The sequence below is a fragment of the Ambystoma mexicanum genome, chromosome 5p (genome assembly GCF_040938575.1).
Source record: "Ambystoma mexicanum isolate Mex_15411 chromosome 5p, UKY_AmexF1_1, whole genome shotgun sequence".
In the NCBI taxonomy this organism is placed as follows: Eukaryota; Metazoa; Chordata; class Amphibia; order Caudata; family Ambystomatidae; genus Ambystoma; species Ambystoma mexicanum.
Window position 1 is genome coordinate 807524685 of NC_090930.1, and position 23729 is coordinate 807548413.

General features: G+C 45.5%; 1 protein-coding gene across 1 annotated transcript in view; it reads left to right on the forward strand.

Moving 5' to 3' along the window:
• The window catches only part of FKBP9 (FKBP prolyl isomerase 9), a 371826-nt gene that overhangs the window by 186950 nt on the left and 161147 nt on the right, over positions 1-23729 (forward strand). The gene's annotated exons all lie outside the window — the stretch shown is intronic.

Here is a 23729-nt window from a genome sequence, read left to right on the forward strand (position 1 = left end):
TGCACCAGGAGCAGGTTACCATGATACTAGTGGCCCAAATGTGGGCCCGGCAGCCATGGTTCGCTCACTTGATGGAGATGTCCCTATCTCCCCCAGTGAAACTTCCCTGCCCGTACAACATGCTGTCACAGGACAAGGGCAGGACACTGCATCCATGCCCTCAGACCATGAACTTAGCAGCCTGGCTCCTGAGATCATAGAAATTGGACATTTACAACTCCCGCAGAGATGTATGGACATCCTCAGGGAAGCCAGAAAACCTAATACTCGCCACTGCTATTCTAGCAAGTGGAAAAGATTTGTCATCTGGTGTAGAGGTAAGAGCATCAACCCGGTTGACTGCTCTCCCACTAACATTGTTCTGTACTTGACCCATTTACTGGATTCAGGTCTAGTGTTCAATTCCATTAAAGTCCACCTAGCGGCACTTTCTGCATACACCACTTCCCAACTTAAAGTGTCGTGGTGGAAGATACCAGTTATCAAAGCCTTCATGGAGGGGGTAAAGAGAATACACCCTCCGATAGCTAACCCAGCTCCCGGATGGGACTTAAATGTGGTACTTTCTAGACTCATGGGCCCTCCTTTCGAAGCCATGCACAAGGCAACTCTTAAAGACCTCACTCTTAAGACTGCTTTCCTAATAGCTATCACCTCCATTAGGAGAGTAAGTGAACTACAGGCTCTTTCTGTACTAGACCCCTTCGTAACAGTTCACAAGGATAAGGTGGTTCTACGCACACACCCAAGGTTTGCACCAAAATTCATCTCGAAATTTCATGTAAACCAGTCAATAGAACTACCAACGTTCTTTCAAAACCCTTCCAGCTTGGGAGAAAAAAGTCTGCATACACTAGATGTACGCAGAGCTGTCATGTTCTACATGGAAAGAACCAGACCACTGAGAAAGACTAATCAGTTCTTTGTCTCTGTGGCAGCAGGAAGAGAAGGAGATGCAGTTTCAAAGTCCACTATATCTAGATGGATTGTTCAATGCATCACTCTCTGTTACACTCTTGCTAAGAGAGAACTACCCTTCAAGCCAAGAGCACATTCCACTCGAGGCACTGGGGCTTCCATAGCGTTCATTGCAAATGTTCCCCTTGAGTCCATCTGCAAAGCGGCTACCTGGAGTTCTGTGCACACCTTTACAAAACACTACTGTCTAGATGCACACTCTAGATCTGACTCCCAGGTGGGACAGGCAGTATTAAGACATCTTTTCTCTACTGTTCCTTCTCATAACCCACCGCCAACTCCGGGTACTGCTCGCTAGTCTATGCACAGCATGTGATTCTAAGCAGATTAACAAACATCAGAAGACAATGCATTACTTACCGTAAAAGCATTTCTGATGGTTGTATCTGCTTAGATTCACATGCGCCCACCCTTCCTCCCCGCTCGGATGGAAGGAACATAGACGTCCTTTTCTATATTTCTCTCTTTTCTGTACTCGCTCACCTCTAGAAGGCTCCCTCAGGGCAGAAAAATACAAACAGAGGGACCTCGACGCGTGAGGGATTGTGGGTACAACGCACGTCACTATAGGGATAGTGTTACAGACACGCCTTGTCGACGTCCCCTTTTTCGACTACGAAAAACAAAATGCAATACTCCGCAGTGACCACTGGATGTCGGACCTATGCACAGCATGTGAATCTAAGCAGATACAACCATCAGAAATGCTTTTACGGTAAGTAATGCATTGTCATTTGCCTTCCTTCCCCTACTCAGTTTGAATGGGGAGACACCAGTGGTGCAGTGCGGTGTAAATCTGTGAGCTAATACCGTCTTTCTCACTTCCATTCTCCAATCCCTACCATTAGACCAGGCTAACTTAATGGCATCCTTGATTACTCTGTTGTACCTTTCAACTACACCATTGACTTTGGATGATATATGGCACAAACCTTGTGTACTATCGATCTTTCATTAAAATATCTCTTAATTTCTCGATTTGAACTGAGATCCATTATCAGACAGCACCTCCTCAGGATACCCCTCACGTTCCCACACTTCTTCCATAAACTCAATCACTTTCTGGGTAGTAACCTGAAGCACCACAGTCACTTCTGCCCATCTGGTCAGCATTTCAATTAATACAGTGCAGTAAGCAGAACTCCCATCACTCCAAATTGGACCCAAGACATCAATTGCAATCGACTTCCAAAGCCCCTCTGGAATATCTCTTAACACCATGTGATATTTCGCTCCCTCACACCCCTTATCACTCTTCTCACAAAGGATACAGTATCTTATTCTTTCCACCTGGAGGTCACATCCAGGCCACCAATACGTATTCCTTATCCTCTGCTTTGTTTTCACCAAACCCTGGTGACCTTCATGACCCAATTGGACGATCTTTTCTCTGAGACTCTCCGGTGGCACCAGCTTGTCACTTCTCATCAGACATCCACTTTGAATATACAGTACATGTCTAACGTCCCAAAACCTGAGACTTCCAGCTTCCGCCATCTTGTTTTTGTTCCAGTCAACTTCCTCTACATCCTTTATTACTTCCAACAAAACACTATCTTTCGATGTTGCTTCATTCCACTCTTGTCTGGATATAGCTGCATCCGATACTTCACAAATAATTTCATGTTCATCCAATTCTTCATTCTTATCATCAAAACTAGTTAACCTTGATAAGCAATCAACCATACAGTTCTTCAGCCCAGGGATATACACTATACTGAAATTGAATTCTTGCAACCTGGACAACCATCTGCGAATTCTGCTTGAAACTTTGTCCAAACCTTTCGTGGCAAACACTTCAACTAGGGGTTTGTGGTCAGTATGAATCTCAAACTTAACTCCCCATACGAAGCTCCTGAACTTTTCAGTAGCCCACCTGATAGCGAGAGCCTTTTTTTTTCAATAGTGGCATACACCTTTTCCGCTACCTTGAGAAGACGTGAGGCGAAAGAAATTACTAATTCCTTCCCTCCATGATATTGCTCCCAACCCCACTTTGCTAGCGTCCGTAGTGATTACCGTTCTTCTACCTCTTTCATAGTTCTGTAACCTTGGAGCCTCCGCCAATGCTTCTTTAATGAAGTGGAATTCACTCTCGCACTCCTTATCCCACACAAACTTCTTGTTGGCTTTCAGCATACTCCTCAAATTGACTGTGTGATATGAAAATCCTTTAACAAATTTAGCATAGTATTCCGCCATGCCCAAGAAGGTTCTTAATTGTTCCTTACTCTCAGGAGTCAACATGCATTTTATCGAGTTTGCCAGCTCCTCCTTCGGTGAGATTCCGTCTCCCTAAATCACATTCCCCAAATACTCCATTTCTTTTCTATAACTTTTTGATTTCTCTTTACTTACAACCATTCCTGCTTCATGTAGATTCCTGAAAGCTCTCTCCAACTTTTGATCATGCTCTTCCTCATTGTTGGCATACACTAATATATCATCTTGAAAGAAGATTACTCTGCTTTCTCCATCCAGTTTTGTACATGGCTTTCTGAAAGACTGAGGCGGCTGATATAAGCCCAAATGGCATTCTCCGAAACTGGTATAGTCCCTCCGGGGTTATGAAAGCCGTTAAATGCTTAGAATCTTTGTGCAATTTCACCTGGTGATATGCAGCTGGTAAATCCACAGTAGAAAATATTTTTGCCGGACCAATTGTAGATATTAATTCCTGAATGTTTGATAATGGGTGTCTTTCAGGGAAGATACGCTTGTTCAATTCTCTCATATCTATGCAAAGTCTTATCTTTCCAGAGCTTTTCTTGACAACTACCATTGGCGATACCCACTCAGACACATCAATCCTTTCAATTATGTCTTGATCTTCTAGCTTTTTAAACTCTAATGTAACTTCTTCTTTGAGTGAGAATGGCACACTCTGTAGTTTTTGTGAAACTGGTTTAGTGCCTGATTTGAGCAAAATGCGATGAGCAACACCTTTTACACATCCAATCGTGTTCTCTAACAGCACTGAGTCAATTGCATTGGGATCCAACCGAACTTTTAAACGTTTTTGATGTGTCCAACTCAATAGTATGGATGCACCATTCTTGGACACATAGATGCGACCTTCTGCCCGTCTACCCTTAAATAAGAGTGTTGCACTAAACCATCCAATCAACTCTATTTTGGCTCCTCTATATGCCCTTGGTCTGACATTCACCTTGTTCAGAAATTCTGGTCCACAGTTTTTTCCACACCGTCCCTGGAATCAGTATATATCTGGCACCTGAGTCCACCATCATAACAATGGGGTGTCCTGTCACTGTGATTGTTTTTCTGGGACTGTGTCATGATTCCTGCCCCTCATGTCCCCAGCCCTCCAAGATGTCAGGCTGGAGCCAGGCCACTATCACCTACATGGCCCTCAAGAGCCTCTCCATCCCTCCAAAGACCCACTTGGAGTGAGACTTGGCGCTTGTGGCACCAGACTCACTCCCATAGGATAACATTGGGGATTGGACTTGTAGTGCATTTATGGGGACAAGATGGATGCCCCCACATATTTCGGTTCCCAGAACTGCATGTGCGGTCTAGTCTTTTGGGTGTGGTTCAGCCCAGAGACACCTGGGATACCCAGAGACTATTTAAGCCACACCCAGGCTGAGAAACATGCTTTGCGTTTTCTGCACCTGCAGCGTGACGCTCAGCATGTTCGGATCGGTCTCCAGTAGGCCTGCATCTTTCTTCTGCGCTCAGATCCTGCAAGAACAAGAACACTGTTGGGAACAGCCTTACCTTGCGGCGCTTCTGCCCATCATTCATCGCTGCTTCTGTTCTGCGGGCATCTTTGGCGGTGTCATTCCCATCCCGGCATGCCGCTTCCTAAGGAAAAGGGAAAAGAACAGAAGAAAGCCATTAGTAAGCATTCTGCAAATCTTTGCTTATTTTTAAATACTGTACGAGCTTCAAACGCTTACCTGAATCCCAGCCGCTCTGGGGGAACTCTGTCTCCGGAACTTCTCATCCATCTGCAAGAAGGAAAAGACACTCAAGGTTAGCGTGGAAACATCTAGAGGCGCCGCATACCACGCTTACCCACCGCATTTGTTCTTCATAACTGGCATCTACGCTGAAAATATTACAGCACCTAAAAGACACAGAAAAAGAACTCAGTTCAATACAAATACGAAAGGGGTGCATCGCGCTCTCACTCACCTTCAGCGCTACTCATCTCAGCAGCACGCCGCCATCCCCGGACGCCGGCCATCATCTAAGGAAGGAAAGGAACGAAGTTAGAGAACTGTTCAAAAGACCCATTATACTTACCTGTCAGACTCTTGTCAGTGAAGTAACTAGGCAGCAACGAGCCCGTATCAATTAACGCGCTCCTGCACTGAAAGCAGGACGGAGAGCACACTATCCAAGAAAACAAGGTGAGCTGTGGATCAAAGGGAAGGGTTGGACCCCGGGGAAGAAGGGGTTCAAGCACACAGAGACAATAGGGAGTTAAACTCTACCAATCCTGTGTTTCAGGCCCAGTCTCCAGTCGAATAGCCTCCAGGGAAGGGTTTGAGGTCGTAAGATGTCTGACCAGGCTGAGTGACATCCCCGTGGATACCAGGTGAGCGTTACAGACTGTCAATCTCTTCTCCTTCATCAGACACCATAAATACACATTCCTCTTCTTCCTCATTATCGTTTTCACTAATCCAGTTCATGTTGGATGATTCTCGTCTGCCTCTACAACATCTGGCAAAATGACCTCTACCATTACAGTTTCTGCAGATGCTTTTTAATGCGGGACACACCGCACTGCTTGTCCAATGCGATGGACTTCCACATCTATAACATGTTCTCGTCAATGTTCTCCCCCTACCTCTTCATCCTCGATTTTGATATTCAAATTCTCTTCTCTTAATGCTATACTTTCCGTCTTGAACATCTCTCTTCTCAGTACTGGACCTGCTTCCCCAGTTTGTCTTTGCATCCTTTTGACGGAAAGTACCTCTTCCTCTGGCTTCATTTCCAATCACTGCAACAAAGTTTTCCAATTCTGATTGCACAACACTGACCGAAGTCTTGATTGATGCTTCTTTCATCCTGTTCTCCAATGTCTTCACACATTTTTCAGTATGTTTCACTTCTTTGGCCATCTTCAGCACCTCATCCAACGGAGGATCATCCTCAGCCCAGAGTTTCTCTCTGACCTTACTATTGCTACATTCGAGCATGAATTGATCCCTAATTCTCTCTTCCAACTGTTGATCAAATTTACATGTCCTTGCTAACTTTCTCAATGCTGTAACATATTGTTACTGTTTCCCCTTCTTCTTGGGCTCTTTTCCCAAATTTGTACCTTTCCAAAATGTTAGTAATCTTTTTTTCGTAGTGTTTGTTCAGTTTTTGAATTGCCTTTTCATATTCATTCATGTCCCCGCTTTCACCCACTGGAAGATCCGGGAAGTCTTCATATTTCTCCTGGCCAGCTGGTCCTAGGCAATGCAACAGCAAGGATTTCTTTCTCTCCACACTATAATTGGTCCCACACACCACACTGGCATAATTCTCAAATACTTTGAGCCACCTTTTCCTTGGAAGTATAGCTTCACCTATATCGGGTAAGAACATTTGGGGTGCTGGCACACCGTGCATAGACATGTCGCCACCTCCTCTGTGAGCCGTGTTGTTTATAAAGAGATCTATCCAAAGCACCTGCAGGCTGTTCCTTCAGCTTCACACTATGCCTTTAGTATTATCTTCTCAATTTTCCACCCCGTGTGGTTGACTGTAATTGGGAGCTTTCCTTTCTTATTGGGTGATTGTTCATAAGTATTGGAATAAAAATAAGTGCTGCGATGGGTGTGAAGATGATCAGATGAGGATTACCACCTGACTTCAATAATGTTCCAGAAGTACTGTAACGAAGAGGAGGGTGATCGGATTGAGCTATTTTGTTTTGCCTGACTTTATCATGGCCAGTAACATGACCATTATGCAGTCCTTCTTTACTTTCCAAACAGCTTATATGTTACATAACTTCATCATTGCATTGAAGGGCATGCGCACAACGCTCTTCTCCTCCTTTTTTTTGCAATCTGAATTAGTCAGCGCTGCCGCATCCCTACCTTCATTCGCCCAGAGATCCCTCTCAATGGCCGTGAGTGGGTAGCCGTCCTCGTCGCCACTGAAGCAGGGGATTAGCCAGGTAAAAGTTATCTTAATAAATATAAATGAAAGGGAACATGGGCTTTGCGTCCGTCCTGTCGTTGCTCCAGTATATTCTTTCCAACCGTCCTGCCTCGCGCTGCCCATCTCTCCACCGCATTCCATTCCGAGCTTGCAGCCGCGTTCCTCATAGCTCGAGCATCATAACTTGCGTACGATGCTACACTACCCCAGAACTTTTTTGCTTTACTGGTGGATTATTTTTCCCTATAACTCAGTGAATGGGAACCTTTTACCACACTTACATAATCTTTTACCCTTTTTATGGGTGTCATTTTTAAGACTTTCCATGCTGCCTTTTTAATGTTATCCTCTTTGCCAACTTTTGGCACATGCTGCCTATTGTTGCTGGGTTGCCCTTGGGGCTCCCCTTTTAACTTTCTCTGGCTAACCTTGTGAGAACTACAGTTCCCAAGGGTAAAAAAGATCTTTGGATCCCTTTTATATTTTATTAGGTGAAACCAGCACGCCCCACCTTATGTGGAGTGGTGTGGAGATACAATGTATCTTCTCTCTCCTTCTAACTGTAACATTTATGTTACAGGGACAAAGTTACCTTTTATGGCTGGTGGCAGTGAACCTTTCAACTAATTTGGTGCACCTTTACTGCTGGCTGTTTCCACATCCCCGGTAAAGGCACCCATGGGGGCTTATTTGACCAAAATGTCCCCTGGCTTCTATTTTCACCATTTCAGTGTTCCTTGTCCTTTCCCTGACCTCCAGGACGGGAAAATCCTTTGTGTCAATTTGGTCTTCGGCGGGAATCCAGTCTGGCCCATGCTCCAGAGTGTCTGTGAAGGCAGGAAGCGAGGGAGGAGTCCAAAACTCTGCAGCCCTTTGTCTTCCAGCCTGATTGCTAGAATTCAGTTCAAACTGGGAGGCTGGATGTTCTGAAAGGGCTGCCATCTACAAACGTACCACCCCCTTACCCCGTCCTTCGTCAAGTTTGAATGTTGCATGGCTGGGTTCTTGCATAAAAGTCTGATCCTGGAAGCTGAAGAGCTAGTCGACCACTGGAACCAAATCCAAAGCGGGAGATGAAGAAAACACGGCTGAGATGATTTCTAGCGACTGGAGAGCCTGCTGTGTAACCGGAGCCGCCTGCTTTTACCCTTCCTTCCAATCGACCTGGGGACTCCGAAAATGACGACCCTGACCCAGAGCCTGGTGAGATCCACTAGACTCAAGAAGACCTGCATTTTGAGCCATCCCACGTCGTGCTGTGACCTTGCGGGGCTGCAATACCCTAATAGCCTGGGGATAAGACTGGGATGATGGTGGTGGGCTCCCTTTCTAGGTCTTCTCTGTGGACCCCAGCTTTTTGCCCATCAGTTCTGGACGGTCTTCCATATCCGGTCACGTCGGTCAAAAAAGTAGGAGTTGTGCTGTCATCGACATTGCCGATGGCCGGACAAGTTTGCTCGGTCTGTAGGAATGGCTTTTATCTGCTGAAGCTTCCTCGCAAGATCATGCCTTTTCTTCCAGAAGACCTGCGTCCTCACGTGCCCCAGTAATCTCTAGCTGCATCGACTACTGCAATGCCCTTTACCTGGCACAACCTAAGGGCTTGATTCAGCGGCTTCAGCGATTGCAGAATATGGCAGCCAGGGTGGTGACGGGATCGCCATATGCTGCCCACATAAGTCTGGTGATTCTGGTGCGACAATGGCTCCTGGTGGCGAAGAGAATTAAGTTTAAAGTCCTGTGCCTGGTATAACGGGCATATTATGGGAAAAGGGCTGAATTTTTCTCCAGGACAAATTCAAGCCGTACATCCCCACTAGGTCCTTACGATCAGATGCAGCAAATCTGGTTATTATACCGAAATTCCTGATAACCCGCTTGGGTAGCCAGGCTTTCTCGGTCACGGCAGGTACCCTATGGAATGGGCTACCTACAGGCACATGCAAATCGCCTGCAGTTCCGGCGTGCGCTTGTTAGGCAAAGTTTGAATGCAGTACCCTCTGGGAACACTACAAGCAACTCTGACTACAGGTATAGGCAACCCAACCTTTGGTATAAGCTTGTACTACACAGTTTTGGTAGTGGGTTGAGCAGCCAGGCTTATCTCAAGAGGGGAAATGTGAGCTGTTGTGGAGTTGCACAAAGATTCACAGTTAGAGGTAATCAAATAAACTCTTACACTCAAGGTTTCTTGCATAAACAATTATTTATTTATCAGTCAGTTGTAAAGCCTTCTTTAGAAGGGAGCAAAATAATACTAACACACAAATACGCTTCACTACTGTACACTCTGAGTTTCTGAATCAGACAAGCCCCTTTTGGGATGGCCCAGAGACACAAACTACACCCACAGGTGACTTCAATAACAAGGGTGCTGGGGACATTAATATCTAACTGTTGGCATACAGAACACTCTTAAAAGTTGGTAAAAGGCAAAGGTTATTAGAGCACAAGAGATCACCAATATTCTTAAGCAGGGCAAATACTTTCAGATCCTCTTAAGAGTCATACAATTCAATAGGCTAAGCCAAAGTCAATGGGCAAAAGTCTTGTATAGGATGAAGCACTTCTGGTAAGGAAATGGAAAAGTCTTTGCACTAGTTCTTAGGAGTCTTTGATAAAAAGAATAATCAAATGTAGGGCCACAAGCTGATTAGACTTGTGAGTTTCAGAAGTTACAAGCACTTCTGCAGTAAGAGGTAAGTTCCTTTAGCCTTGTTTTACTGTACCTTAGTAAGGAAGAAAAGATGCAGCTGATGACTTCTATTCCTGTGCAGCTCGGCAGATCTCACTGTTCCTAGGCCTCAGTCGTGGGGACAAGAAGGACGACGTCGGGGGACTCCTGCACTGCACTGGGACGGTCAAAACTTGCAACCGGCAAACTTCACTTTCAGGGGCTGTTTTGCATTTCAGCTTCTCGCGGCCACTGCAAATAGCAACAACGCGGTTCCTGGCTGTCAAGATGGACTGTCCTTTCTTCTGGGGTCCCGCACTCTGCTGAGGGGGCTCATGCTTGGTCAGTCCTGCTTCCTGTGAGTCCAGAGGATCTTCCGAAAGCTTTAGGCCAGCTTCAAAGCAACACACACAATCTGGTGTTCCTCTCCCTGGCTCTTTGGTTTCCAGCAGCAACTCTGTGGAAATTCAACCAGCTCCGAGATGGATGTCCAGGTGGCTTACTTTGGAGTTGATTGGTCCCACCAACTCAAAGGGGGGAAGTCGTCCTTGCAGGGGCTTCTCTGTCGATGCGAACTTGGCATTTCGGCACTGCAGCAGTGCTTCACCAGGCAAACCAACAGTCCAGGAGTTGCAGCAGGCGTCCTCTTCAAGCTCTTCTTCGGTTCCTTCGTCCAGTGGTCGACTCTGCCTTCCAAGCCAAAAGACTTGCCTTTTATTCAGCTCTCTCTCATTCATTCTAGCCTAGTTGTCACTCACCCAGCAGGGTAGCTGTCCTTGCTGGACTGTCAGCCAGCCAATCAGCACAGAGTGCATTTGGGTCTCCTAGGAGACTAAGCACAGGGAGTTTCGGGCATCTCCCTCACTTCCTGCCTACCCCAGACACTCTGGAGCCAGAGGCAGGCTTCACTCCTGAATCCCGCCAAAGGCGAAATGAACAAAGAGACCAAACCTGGTTTGGCACGCAGAGAAAATCTCTAGAAGGACCTTTCCACAAAGACATGGCAAAAAAAGAAAACCAGGGACCATTTTGTCAAAGATGGCTCCTGCAGTTGCTTTACCCCGAGCTGCGAACAGCCGCAGTAGATGCAAACCATGGTAGTTCAAAAACGAAACCACTGCCACCAGCCATTCAGGGACGAAAGGATTACATCAAAATTGTACATCAGCATCTAGACACAGGGGATACTAAGTAACCCCTCCAGCACTCTATTGTAAGATAGTGTGTGCTGGGTCTAGAAAGTTACAATGGTAAGTAAAGTCAATTTCCCTATACTGCTCTGGGAAACAGTAGTTTATCCCAGAGAAAGGCATTTAAACCTTGGGGAAATCTGGAAGACTTCTCTGTGCCACTGCACTGAAGGTGCTGTGTGTCATGATCTCTGCTTCCAAAAGGTCAGGGTTTTCCCAACTCCCTTGGAAGCAGATCCATAACCCAGGTTCCGAGTGCCACCCAGTCCCAATTGGGACCTTTTGGACCCAGTCCTGGCGCCAGTGGCACCAGGCTCATAAATATGCCCAGTCCCAGCGCTGGAAGCGCCGGGCTCATAATGCTTGGGTGGACTTACCTTCAGCAGACCATGCTGCTTACTTGCCTGCCAGTTGAGCCTCTGATCCTCTTCTGTTTGGAACTACTTTTCCTGTTGGGTGGGGCTGGAGCCACTCCCTAGATTCAGAACACTGGAACTCTTCTGGAAGGCAGGAACTCTTTTCTTACCAGGAACTCTTTTCTTACTTAGGCGTGGCTGTGGAAGGAGACACCTAAGCACTACAGGAGGCTATTTAAACCACACCCGGTGGATGAATCTTACTTTGCGTTATTCTGCACCCTCTGCAGCAGAACGCTCATCGTGTCTTCTGCATCCGGTCCTGGGCCTAAGGAAAAAGGCTTACCATCCTGAATCCAGTTTTCAGCAACACCTATAAAGACAAGAAAGAACAGGTTAGCATTCCGGCATCTGAAAGGCAAAGGCTTACCTACTCTTCGTGCGCTCCGGAGGTCTTCACACTGCATTCCGGCATCTGAAAGACAAAAGCTTACCAACTCTTCGCACGCTCCGGAGGCCGTCGGCGCTGCATCCCGCATCTGAAAGACAAAACAAGGTGCGTTTAAAGACATTGGGGAACTTTAATACTCACGTGCCATTACTCCTTTCCACATCTAACCCAGTGGGTATCCCGGCACCCTGCAGCCGCTCCGAACTTGTACCTGCAAAATAAAAAGACAGTTAGAGCGCATCGTGAAGCTGGCAACAAGCGCTTACTTACGTGCTTCCAGGCGCTTCTATTCATCACACGGGCTCCATCTTCAACTCACTTCAGCCCGTCATCCGCCATCGCCGGAACCCTGCAAAACAAGAGACATCATTATTAAAGACTTTAAAGACATTTGAGTTACTCGAAACTTACCGTTCGTGCAGTAAACGACGGACAGCAGTCCTCTGAAGTCAAGAGGCCTGCGCTACCTATCCAGTGAAGAAACTGGTTACAGCACCCTGCCCCGAGGCAGATGGAGAGCTCGGCATTCACTTACCTAAGGTGAGAGCGTTAACCTGTGGGGGTCTACAGGAGAGGAGAAGAGGAAAGAGATAGGAACACCCCAATAACCCCAGTTCATTAACCCCGTATTTTCTATCTGCAGACATCTTACTCTGCACGTCAGGCATACAGGGCACAGAGGTCCAGCCCAAAGAGCCAACCGGGTGCTGCACATCACCTTTGAAGATACGGTAGTCGCCCAGTCAAGACCGGCGCCTCTGCGAGAATCAGGTGAGCGTTACACTGTGTGACAGTGTAAAAAATGATGCCTATGGAGTTTGTCAAACTGCATAACCAAAAAAAACACAGAGGTAAAATTCACATTAAAATACATGAGAAAGTGGGAAAAGGGGTCACACTCTCTCCAGGTTAAAAAAATCAAGTCCTCAAAATTCTGCAAAGTTGATGGGGGTCTCTAAGGTGGAGGGAATTGGCACATTTTTGAGGATTCTCCCCAAAAGCGCTAAGAACGTTGCGTTTTCTAGACTACTAGCTAACTGCCCTGGTTTAGGGTCCTAGCACCAAGGTGCCCTTGTGGTGGATATGCACTTTATAAATATCTGTAACATAACATAACCTCAAGCCATCGTGCGGTCCACAGTCTTCCGAATTCTGAATCTTGCTGAGTCTTTGTGGGCATCCTGCTGGATATCCAGGGACGTGAATAGAGTCAAAGTCCCCTCACCAGAGTGCTGGACCTTGCAAACGACGAGAATCCGACCTGCGACATTCAGTTTTCTTCTAGCTCCTGAAAAGGACACCAAAACCACAGAACAGCATCCAGCTTCGAAGAAACTCTTACCTGGAGTCTTCCCCGTTGATCCTTGCTTCAAATGTCCTTCCAGGGTCCTGTCGTCAGCCTTCATGACAAGGAATCCAGTGAACGGGTTTTTGGCTTCAGATCCTGAAGTCCTCCTGCTGCAAACTCTTCTTCTGTAATGAGGTACTGTGTTGGCTTGGGTATTACTTAAGTCTCTTGTGATTCCTGTTTAGTATTGTGGTGTTTCTTGTGATTGGAAGTCCTCTCATCCAGTTCACCCATGGCCCCTGCTGAATCCTCCTGGGGCGTCTTCTCTGAAGTCCCTGGACGCTCAACTAACTTTTAAAGTAGAATACTTACTTGTTTGATCAGTCTTCCTCTGGAGCTCTGGCTTTGCCTGCAACTGAGCCTTATCTCACCCTGCCTACAGCTGGCTCCTAGACCACTAGGGTCTCTCTTATGCCTCTGCGAGAACTCATGTCATAGAATTGGGAAGGACTGGATATTAAAAGGGGTCTGCCTTTAAAAGTAAAACAAGTATTGAAAAGTTTACTTATTTGTAAAAGAGTTGGTTGGTAACTGTAACTCCGAGAGTGAACAGTTACAAAAGTTCTTACTTACCTTGAAAGTGTTCTGCCACTTGTAAAAGTATATGTAAGGTTTTTTTACTTACCTTAGATATGTTCCGCCACTCTGAAAAGTATAAAGTCTTACTTTCTTTAGAAACTGTCTCCCCATTCTAACAGAAAGTATATAGATTAATGTACTCACCTGTGCATTGGGTCGCCCTCTTCCCAAAAGTAATGCTGTTGGTTCCACTGTACCATTCCTGTTAGGATAAACATGTATGAGTGTCCTCAAGTGGGTCTTGCTTTCCCTGACTGGCTGTTAGCCTGTCCAGAATACGTCTGCCTTAGGTTATACGGATCCTTAAATTGCTGATAGCTCCAAGTATATAGGTTTTACCTGCCTAGAATAGCTGTGGGCCATTCTTGAAACATGTTCTTTAGGTGTAGCTGGCCTTGGAATGTATGGTGCAATCCTCAATTAGTGTAAACAGTTCTTAATGATTCTAGACTGTGTTCCACTGAGCTGAAAAGTAAGTGTAATTGTATATTACACCCCAAGGTCCATCTCCTCTAGAATAACTGTGTTATCCTGAATCAGAGTTGTAGGTTTTTACTGTTCCTGGAATAAGTGCCACACTATTAAGAAAGGTATATTTGCAAGTTGGTTTGCTATGCGATTTCTTTGCTGAGCGTCACATTACAACTGCTAGGGTCTACTACCCTTGTATTACAGAAAGTAATCTAAAAGTAACTAATGGTTTTTACTCCCCTACAATAGATGTGACCTATACTGAATGTGTATGATAAGGTTTGACTTGCCTAGACTACTGTTAGTTTTCTAAATAAGGTCTATACTTTAGTCTGTGTACTTTAAAGCATAGTGTTGCGTTTTCTATAATGTGTTTATATGATCTGTGATAGTACTTAATTTCCCCCAAGATTTATCAGGGCCTACTTGTATTTAAATAAACCATTTATTTTTTACAATACATATAGTTTCAGTCTTTCTTTGGACCATGGGGGTCATTACGACCCAGGCGGTAAGTACGCCAACTTTACCACCATGGTGTAAACTATGTTTACACCATGGTGGATGGCGGATTTACCGTCCCATTCCAAGGTGAGTGGGGGGGTAAATCCCCATTTCCCATTCTACCCTTCCACATTCCCATTTTTGCCCCATAGGGCATAATGGGAGTGGGGAAGGCGCTAATTACGCCACCGTAAATTACGGTGGCGTAATTAGCACCAAGGCGGTTTAGCGCCATGGATTTTAACGGCTGCTAAAAGCAGCCGTTAAAATCGGAATCAGGCGTTAAGGGTTAACGACGGCGTTAACCCTTAACGCCTGAGTTGTAATGAGGCCCTATATGTATATTACAATTTTGTTTGTACTGATTCCACAGCCCTCTCTCCCTCCTAAGGTGAGCTTGGCTGCTCTATGCTGCAAAAGTGAATTACAGATGCCTATAAAGTTGGAGGAAAGTATGACTCCAAAAATAAAGTAGGAAGAGACTACAATAGCCAGAGTAAAAGAATGGGCAAGTGGGGAAAAGGTTCCCACTCACCCAGGAAAATAGACAAGTCCAGCAAAAAGTGCTGGGGGTCTCACAGGTGAAGGAGATATGGCACAAAAATGGAAAATCTACCTAGCGCAGAGATAAAGGGTGTTCTACAGATAAAGACCTTACGAACCTCTGTCTATCACCGTCAGACGGAGGGTCTCATCGATCGTTTCAATAAGACCTTGAAATTAAGAAGTTAGTGGAAGCTGACGGAAAGAACTGGGATACAATGATTCCTTGGGCCCTGTTCAGCCTAAGGACCCTTTTAAGAAACTGACAGTCACTTTTACTGTTTCCAAGAGCAGTAAAGTGAAATTGACTTTACTTGCATTTGTAACTTTCTAGACCCAGCACACAATATCGTACAATAGGGTGCTGGAGGGGTTACTTAGTATCTCCTTTGTCTAGTTTCTCATGTAACAATTTTATGTTACCCTTTCCTTGATGAATGGCTGGTGGCAGTGGTTTACTTTTAACTACCGTGATGTGCTTTTACCACGGGCTACCGTTGCAGCTGCAGTAAAGCACCCAAGGGTGCCATTTTTATCAAAATGGCCGCAGTCTTCTTTTTTCGCCATTTCTTCTTGGGGAAAGTCCTTCTTGAGATTTACTCTGTGTGCCAAACCAGGTTTGGTCCCTTTGTTAGCTATGCCTTTGGTGGGATTCACAAGTGAAGCCCGCCTCTTTCTCCAGGGTGTCTGGTGAGGGCAGGAAGTGAGGGAGGTGCCTGAAACTCCCTGTGCTTACTCTCATAGGAGACCCAAATGCACTCTGTGGTGAATGGGAGAAACCTGCATAAAAGGTGAGGCTTTTTGGCTTGGAAGGCAGAGTAGACCACTGGACTAAGGAATCCGGAGAGGAACTTGAAGAGAATGCCTGCTGCAACTCCTGGGCCGTTGGTTTGCCGGTTGAAACCGCTGTGCTGAAACTCCAAATTCGTATCGACAGAGAAGCCCCTGCAATGACGACTTCTCCCCTTGAGTTGGTGGGACCAATCAACTCCAAAGTAAGCCACCTAGACAACCTTCTTAGAGCTGGTTGAATTTCCACAGAGTTGGTGCTGGAAACCGAAACGCCAGGGAGAGGAACACCAGATTGTGTGCGTTGCTTTTAAGTTGGCCAAGAGCTCCAGGAAGATCCTCCAGACTCCCAGGAAGCAGGACTGACCGAGCCTGAGCCACCTCAACAGGGTGCTGGACCCCAGAAGCAAGGAGAGCCCATCTCGACAGCCAGAAACCACAGTGGTGCTGTTTGCGGTGGCAGCGAGGAGCTGAAACACTGAAGTGCCACTTGTTTGAAGTTTGCTGGTTACTGTCGGTGACAGTTCCATTGCAGTGCAGGGGTCCCCAGAAGTCCTCCCTCTTGTCCCCACGACTGAGGCACAGGAACACCAGGATCTGCAGAGCTGCACATGAACAGAAGTCATCTGCTGCATTTTTCTTCTAACTAAAGGTAGTGTAAAGTCTGAGAGAACTTACCTCTCACTGTAGAGTTGCTTGCATCTTCTACTACTCACAAGTCTAACAGCTTGTGGCCCTACATTGATTCTTCTTTTTCTTCAAAGACTTCTCAAACATTGTGCAAAGACTTTTCTTAACTACCTACAACAAGTGATTCAGTTCTCATAGACTTTTTCCTATTGACTTTGGCTAATGTTTCACTGAATGACTCTGATTGGGGGGATCCAAAAACTATTTGCCTGTTTAAGAATATTTGTGATCTCTTGTTTGTTCTAATAACCTTTTCTTTGACACTCATGTCAGTGCTATTCTAAATGCTAACAGTACAATGTCCACAGTGTCCTAGCTACTAAAGTCACCTGAGGGTGTAGGAAGTGTCTGTGGGCCATCCCCAATGGGTGTTTGCTGATTTAGAAACTAAGAGTGTGTATTTTTGAAGGTATTTGTGTGTTGCCAAAATATTGCTCTCTTCTGTGGAAGGTTTATTCAAATGACCGGTAAATAAATAAATTGTTTTATCAAGAAACCTTGTGTATAAGCGCTTGTTTGGATACTTGTCATTGTGAATCCTTGTGTAATCTCACTACATATCACATTTACCCCTCTTGAGATAAGCCTGGCTGCTCAGCCACACTACCAACCTGTGTAGTTCAGACTTATACCAAAGGTTGGGTCCTATTGCCAGGAGGCTAAGGTTGGTGTAGTGCACCCAAGGGTACTACCGCAAATGTCTACCTAACAGACGTTTACACTAGAACACTTCAGAATACTTGGGAATACACTTCAAAGGGCACTTTCACTTTTTTGTTTGTTCGCGGTTACAGTTGTAGCAACGTTAGAATGGGAAAAGACAATCTTATCGTACTATCGGTTATTACGTGCAACTGCAAATTCTAACAGTTCACTTACTCTGCAAACACATATAGTAAAGTCGCTTAAAGGGAGGAAAATGGTTAGTTAGTATAACATTAGCCTGGTTCAAGGTTCTAGAGAGGGTTTCTTCGCCCAGTTAGTATTTTAAGTCCCAAAATGCAACCCTAGCTAAAGGCAGTTCGGAGAGGGCTCAAAGTCTTTACAATCCGCAGAATACGAACACTTCCTGTGGTTTTCTTGTAGTCTCTAGTGTTATGGAAGCAGCAAGTTAACAACTAACAATGGAGACCTTGTAAAGGACTTGATGAAGGGACACAAGCAGCGACTTGAGTCGGAGGTAAGAGGGGGTGACCCTGGACACCTCTGGGTGCACTCCAAAGCTCTGCAGCAACTTCTTGGAATCAGGTAAGCAATACCTTTTCCCCACAGTTAAGGTTAGAAGAAAATGTTCGTGCTAGATGCTCTGCCATGTTGCACCTCTGGACCCAACCTCCAGATTCCTTGGTCTGATGACTGAAGGCAGGGCGATGGATGGGGTCTCTCAGCAGCAGTCTCTAGGACCTGGGGCATGACTTTCAGCAACATCTTGGTTAACTCTGCAGTTTTGGCAGCTTTTCTGCAGCACCAACCGCAGCTCAGGAAACTCCTAGTACCTCGGGAGATGGCTCAATTCAAAGTTCATCTTGGGACTGGTTGTTCCCTCTAGCCAAAGGGAAGGAGAGCCGTCCTCTTCGGAACTCCTCTGTCGCACAGAAAACAGGGTCAGGACAGCAGTGGTCGCTTCAGTGTTGCAAAGGGTCTGCAGGTGTCTCTGGTCATCTTCTTCGGTTACTTCAGCTTCCAGTGGTCGACTTGCTTTTCACTTCAGAAGCCTCACCTTTTATACAGTTCCAGCACACACTCCTCTGCAATCTCTCTCAACATTTTACAGAAAGGGGCGTTTGGCTGTCCAATCAGGACAGCCAGATCCCCTGTGGGAGCTGGTGCTGTTCAGGCACTCTGGCAGACAAAGGACAGGGGAGGGGGAGGCTCCTCCCCCACTTCCTGCCTGCCCAGACACTCTGGAGCCTAGGCGGGGACCCCCAAGTGTTCCTACCAAAGGCAAAACACACACACTGACCTCCGCCTCCCAGAATGGTAGACAAAGGGCTGACAAAGAACAACCATGCTAGTAATGACGAAAAAAGAAGGGGGGCCCCAAGTTGGTACACTATAGTTTGTAGAACATGTCTACTGCCACCAGCCATGACTAGTCACAGGAGCAGAGAGAAGGGGAATACTAGGTATCCCTTTGGCACTCCACCAAAGGTGGTTTGTGCCAATCTCTCAGACTACAGAGTTTTGGGAGAGATACCGAGTATCTCTCTATTCTTAAGAACTGTAGTTACTCCAGAATATAAAAAAAGGGTTCTTAAAGGAGGATAGTAGGAGTGCCCAGCAACAACCGCCATAAGGAGCTCTGTGCTGCAGTAGTAAAAATACAGATGCCTTTAAGAGCTATGGAGCAGACAGACTCCATAGTACAGGTAGAATACAAAGAATAGAGTTCCAAAAGACTGAGCCCACAAGAATGATAGTCGAAAAAGGCTCCACTCGTTCAGGATTGAATGAAAAACGTACAGAAGTCCAGCAAAAAGTGCTTGGGTTCTCAATAGGAGAGGGGATGAAGCACAACAATTATAAATCTCTTTAACACCCGGCACCCTAGATGTCAATACTTCATGCCCAACAATTGACTGAACACCAAAGCTTTACAGTGTGCCAGCTGAACATGTCCAACATACATCAGTGTCATTTTGAGAGAGCCCCTTGATGCACTTGAGCTACACACAGGCACTGCTATACCTGCAATGTTAAAATGCTGTTTGACCCCAGACCTATGTGCAATCCTGAAATACAGCAACCAGAGTGAAAGCTCTAAGGCCTGTTGCAACCTGCTTGATCCCAACCACAGTGTCTGTGTTTTATCAAATCTTGGATAACATGAAAATGTTAGCCAGTTACCAATCCTGGTCTACTTCGTTCGGGTTCTGCATGCACACACCCATTCATGACAGGCAGCCAGTGACAACACAGACATGTACTTTGAACAACCATTGACGTCACTATTGTGCACATTTAAGATGGATCATCTTATGATATACTATGATTTATGATACTGCTGTATCCAGACTACATCTCCTTTTCAGTGGTCAGCCTCTGAAGGCTGTTAGGAAAAGCCCCCATTGAAAAACAGTGTAGAGGCATTAAACCAGAGAAATCGCAGTTCACAGACGCAACAGAAACTACATTAGGAAGCCTTTTTGGCAGCTGATGACATGGTCAGTATAACTGCACAACATATTTTGAACCCTCTACAACAAACCAGAGAGAGTGTTGCATCATTGGGCTGTGTTGCATCATACACACAATTGCAAAGTCACATTGCTGATGACCTCCGAAAGCAACTTATATAAAATGGTGGGAGAATCCCAACTTAAGTGCAAGACGATGCATTTTCCAAATGCATACTCCGAGGTCATAATACACAATGAGGCATGCTATAAATATTGTTACTAATAGAATTTCAGTAGATTTAGAGCTCACACACACAGAATAGGGTGGATATGGATAACACTGAAAAGGGTCATTGAAAAAACTATGCAGCATTCCATCACAACATTGTGCGCAGATGCACTCCCACACTTTCTCTCACGTATGCAAGGCAGCCATCTTAACAGTAATGAGTAAATCACATGAGGATAGGATACAAAGCCTATGGGGAGAGTTTAATGTGAAACATGAAGTATGTCTATATATAAAGCTGGGATGTTGGTTATGTGCACGTTTTTGTTGGGGCACCAATTTACCCGGCTGATCTATTTAAGAGAAGCCATCTTTTAGGAAAGATTTCTCTTTACAGCAACTTTCCTTCCATTTCTATGGACCTCCAAACTCTTTGCTTTTATTTTTGTATCTGACCTCCTCTTTTTTTCAGGGCAGTGAAGCCTTAACCTTCACTACATTGGCTTTTGCTCATCTGTCATGGGGAAACTGACATTTCCTTCAGGCTGTCAGTACTGGGAAACATTTTTTCCCTTAGTCGTGTTACTTTGTTACTACTTTTAGTAACTTGTTATCACTTTTGGTAACTTTATCATTGTACAATGCAGTACAATGGGGTGCACTTTTTGTTTTTCCCTAGACTAACACTAGACTAACACTCAGAGGATTATTGGTTACTCTAGGGGTGCTAAATGGACAAGCTGGTGCCAGCAGTTACTTTTGACTATTTGTTGGTTCATTTAGTTTTAGCCGTACTGTGTTTGGCTACTAACTGTGGCTAGTGGTCCAACATGGCCGTGCCACAAGGTTTTCCGCTTGTCTTTTGGCCATCTTGTGATTTACCCTTCTCCATGGCCTGTGAAGCCAGAAACTATCCTTAAATGAACTTCCAGTGCCCGGGAAAGCAGAGGCTTTTGACAGGCTACTGGAGGGCTATGTGTGTTTGCTGCCAGGAAGTGGGCTCGGACTGTCTGGTCCCAATCCACAAATTGTTGCCAGTATGTCTGAGTGGTATGCTTGAGTTTTGACTGCACCCACTCTAGAGAGAACCTGGAAGAAACTGAAGGAGTCAATACTCCTCACCAGCTGCAAGACTTGGGAGGAGAGGAAGGTCGGAAGGAGGCCTAGTGACCAACTTATGCTGCTGCCTCGGTAGAGCACTGTCTTGTGGAAGATCTCCAGCAGTCTTACAAAGGAGCTGCGACCCTTGAAGGTTAGGGAACATCCATTATCAAAGTCAGCTCGGAGTCCTGCAAAGAAGAGCCTTCAGAAGTGCCCCTGGACTACCCATTGGCTGACCAGCTTTGAGTTTGGGCTACCGTGATGCAGACGTCACTGTTCCAAGTTGAGGGCTGAAACTTGGTAGATCTTCAGGTTGTGCAAGAAGACTTCTCTGTGAAATGTTGTGATCCTAGTGGCAAGGGCACCCAAGATAGGAGGCAAAGTCTGACCGCGGCAAGTTGAATCCCTTTGCGTTGCTGTGCATTGGTGGCCATTGTCCGAAACTGCATACCTGTGTCCAGTCCTATCCTGAGAGGTGCCCTTATAGGTTCTGCTGCATTTTTCAACTGCAAGACCTAGCACCAGCATTAGTCGCTGTCCGGAGATGTGCTCGCACCTGCAACCCCTGGGGATCAAGGGCTGAGGCTGACGCAGGAAAAGCGACCTCAGACCCTCTTCAGCATACCTGCCAAGTCCGATGAAGAATCTGAATATGGGGGTGAGTTGTAGCGATACTTACCAGAACCCCTAACTCCCTTTTAAAAGTTTTGGTAACTTTTATAAACGTTTGTATTACTTTGGCTTTGCCATTGCTTGTTCACACAAGCACTGCAAAAGTTGGGGACCGGTTTGTTAGTTATATTAACTTGTCCCCTAACCCTTGGAACTGTTCCTGGGACCCCAGAGACCCTACATTCATTTGTTCCAGCTTAACAAATCTGTATGGAACTTCACTGAACCTTTGGGCACAAGGCCCCATACATTTTAGGGATGGACTTCTGAAGTTAGGCTTGAATCCCTGTGGACCTTTAGTTCTAATACTAATCTGTACCTTCCTTTTCAGGGGTTTGATGTGTATTTTGCCCCACTCCAGTGATTGGGTATATGTATCTATTAGTGTCGTGTATTAGTACTACCTGTTAGTAGTCATTTTTCACTGTGTTATTTGGCCATAAGTAAAGGCATATTTGTATACCTGTTTTGTCCAAGTGTGTACCTTCTCTGCTTCACACTGCGTGCTCATTGTGGACCCCTTACAAGCTCACCACCTCTTGAGACTTAGCCTAGACCACTCATCCACATGTTTGAAGTGGTTTGGCTACAGCTCACAGAGTTGTCACTGTCGCAATACTAGGTTAGCCTTCTATACATCTGTCCACCAGGTCAGAGTATAGAAAATCAACCATAACACCATCCCAGTACAAAGACACCTAAATTCTGGCGAAAACTGCTGGTTTTACTGTCCCACCCATGCTTCGTGGACATGTGCACTAAGGTGTGCTCCTGGACCTCAAGAACGTTGCCCTGGGTGGCAAAGCTTTTATTAGCAGGCTGGCAGCCTATGCGTTCATCACCATTTGGCTTGTAATAGAGGCATTTACTACAGTGATCCAGCTCAGATAGCTAGGCATGCCCATGTGTAAATCTAAGTAAGGCAGGTACAGCTGTGCCTGGTCACAGTGTACCAACTTAGTCTATTTTGTTTCCAGAACATGTCACTTGGCCAACTCCTGTGTGGCATGCACAGAATCCCCTAGAATTGCCCGTATGTCCTGTTGTGCCTATTTCAAATGCAGTTATTCCCCTGCCTTTTCTTGTGTTTGTGCTTCATAGTTTACAAATGATTCTAATATGTATTCAACATTTGTTTTTCTGTGCGGATGCCCTCATTTAAAGGGCAAAAATGCAGCATATTTGGAAGTGGTGGGCAGCAAATGAAGGTATTTGTCTCTGAAAGGACAGCAAAGGTTGGGGGCCAGCCAGGGTAAACTTGACTTTCTTGGTGCACCGCTAGTTCTGTAAACTAGCAGGCTTGATAGATGTGAGAGTCTTGTCCTCTTCACACTCTACAATCCTATTTAAAATGGAAAACAAAGGGTGTAGTTATCAATTTATGCAGATCTTGAAGGATCACATTCTCGATTATAAATTGAACTTTCATTTGCTGTTGGATCGATAGGAGAGTCGAGAGGGACAAGAAGAGTTTACAAGCCATGGCACAGGCATTTGAAAACATACTGGTTACATTGCCGAGACATTTCCATTTTAAATCAGCTTTGCTACTGGGCACACAAATTGATTTTATTTGATAAATTAAAACTATGCTGTCATCCATGACTTCTACCTAAATGATGTGTAAGGAAGAAATCGGTAGTACCGGGTGCATGTTGCCATTCATGCTCCACTGTCCAAACACCAACAGGTCATCTTCTATTATGTTCTCTCAAAACCTGTCAATCACAGGAAGGGTAGCGCAGAAAAGGGGAAATGCCTCCTAGTAATGCCCCCTCCTATCTCTAAGGAATGTGTGTTTTTCTGGGAAGAAGCAGAACATCTTGGACTTTAAAGTTTGATTTAAAGGGCTAGAAAGTGACCCTGAGGTGGTACATCTGATCTCTAACATTCCCTT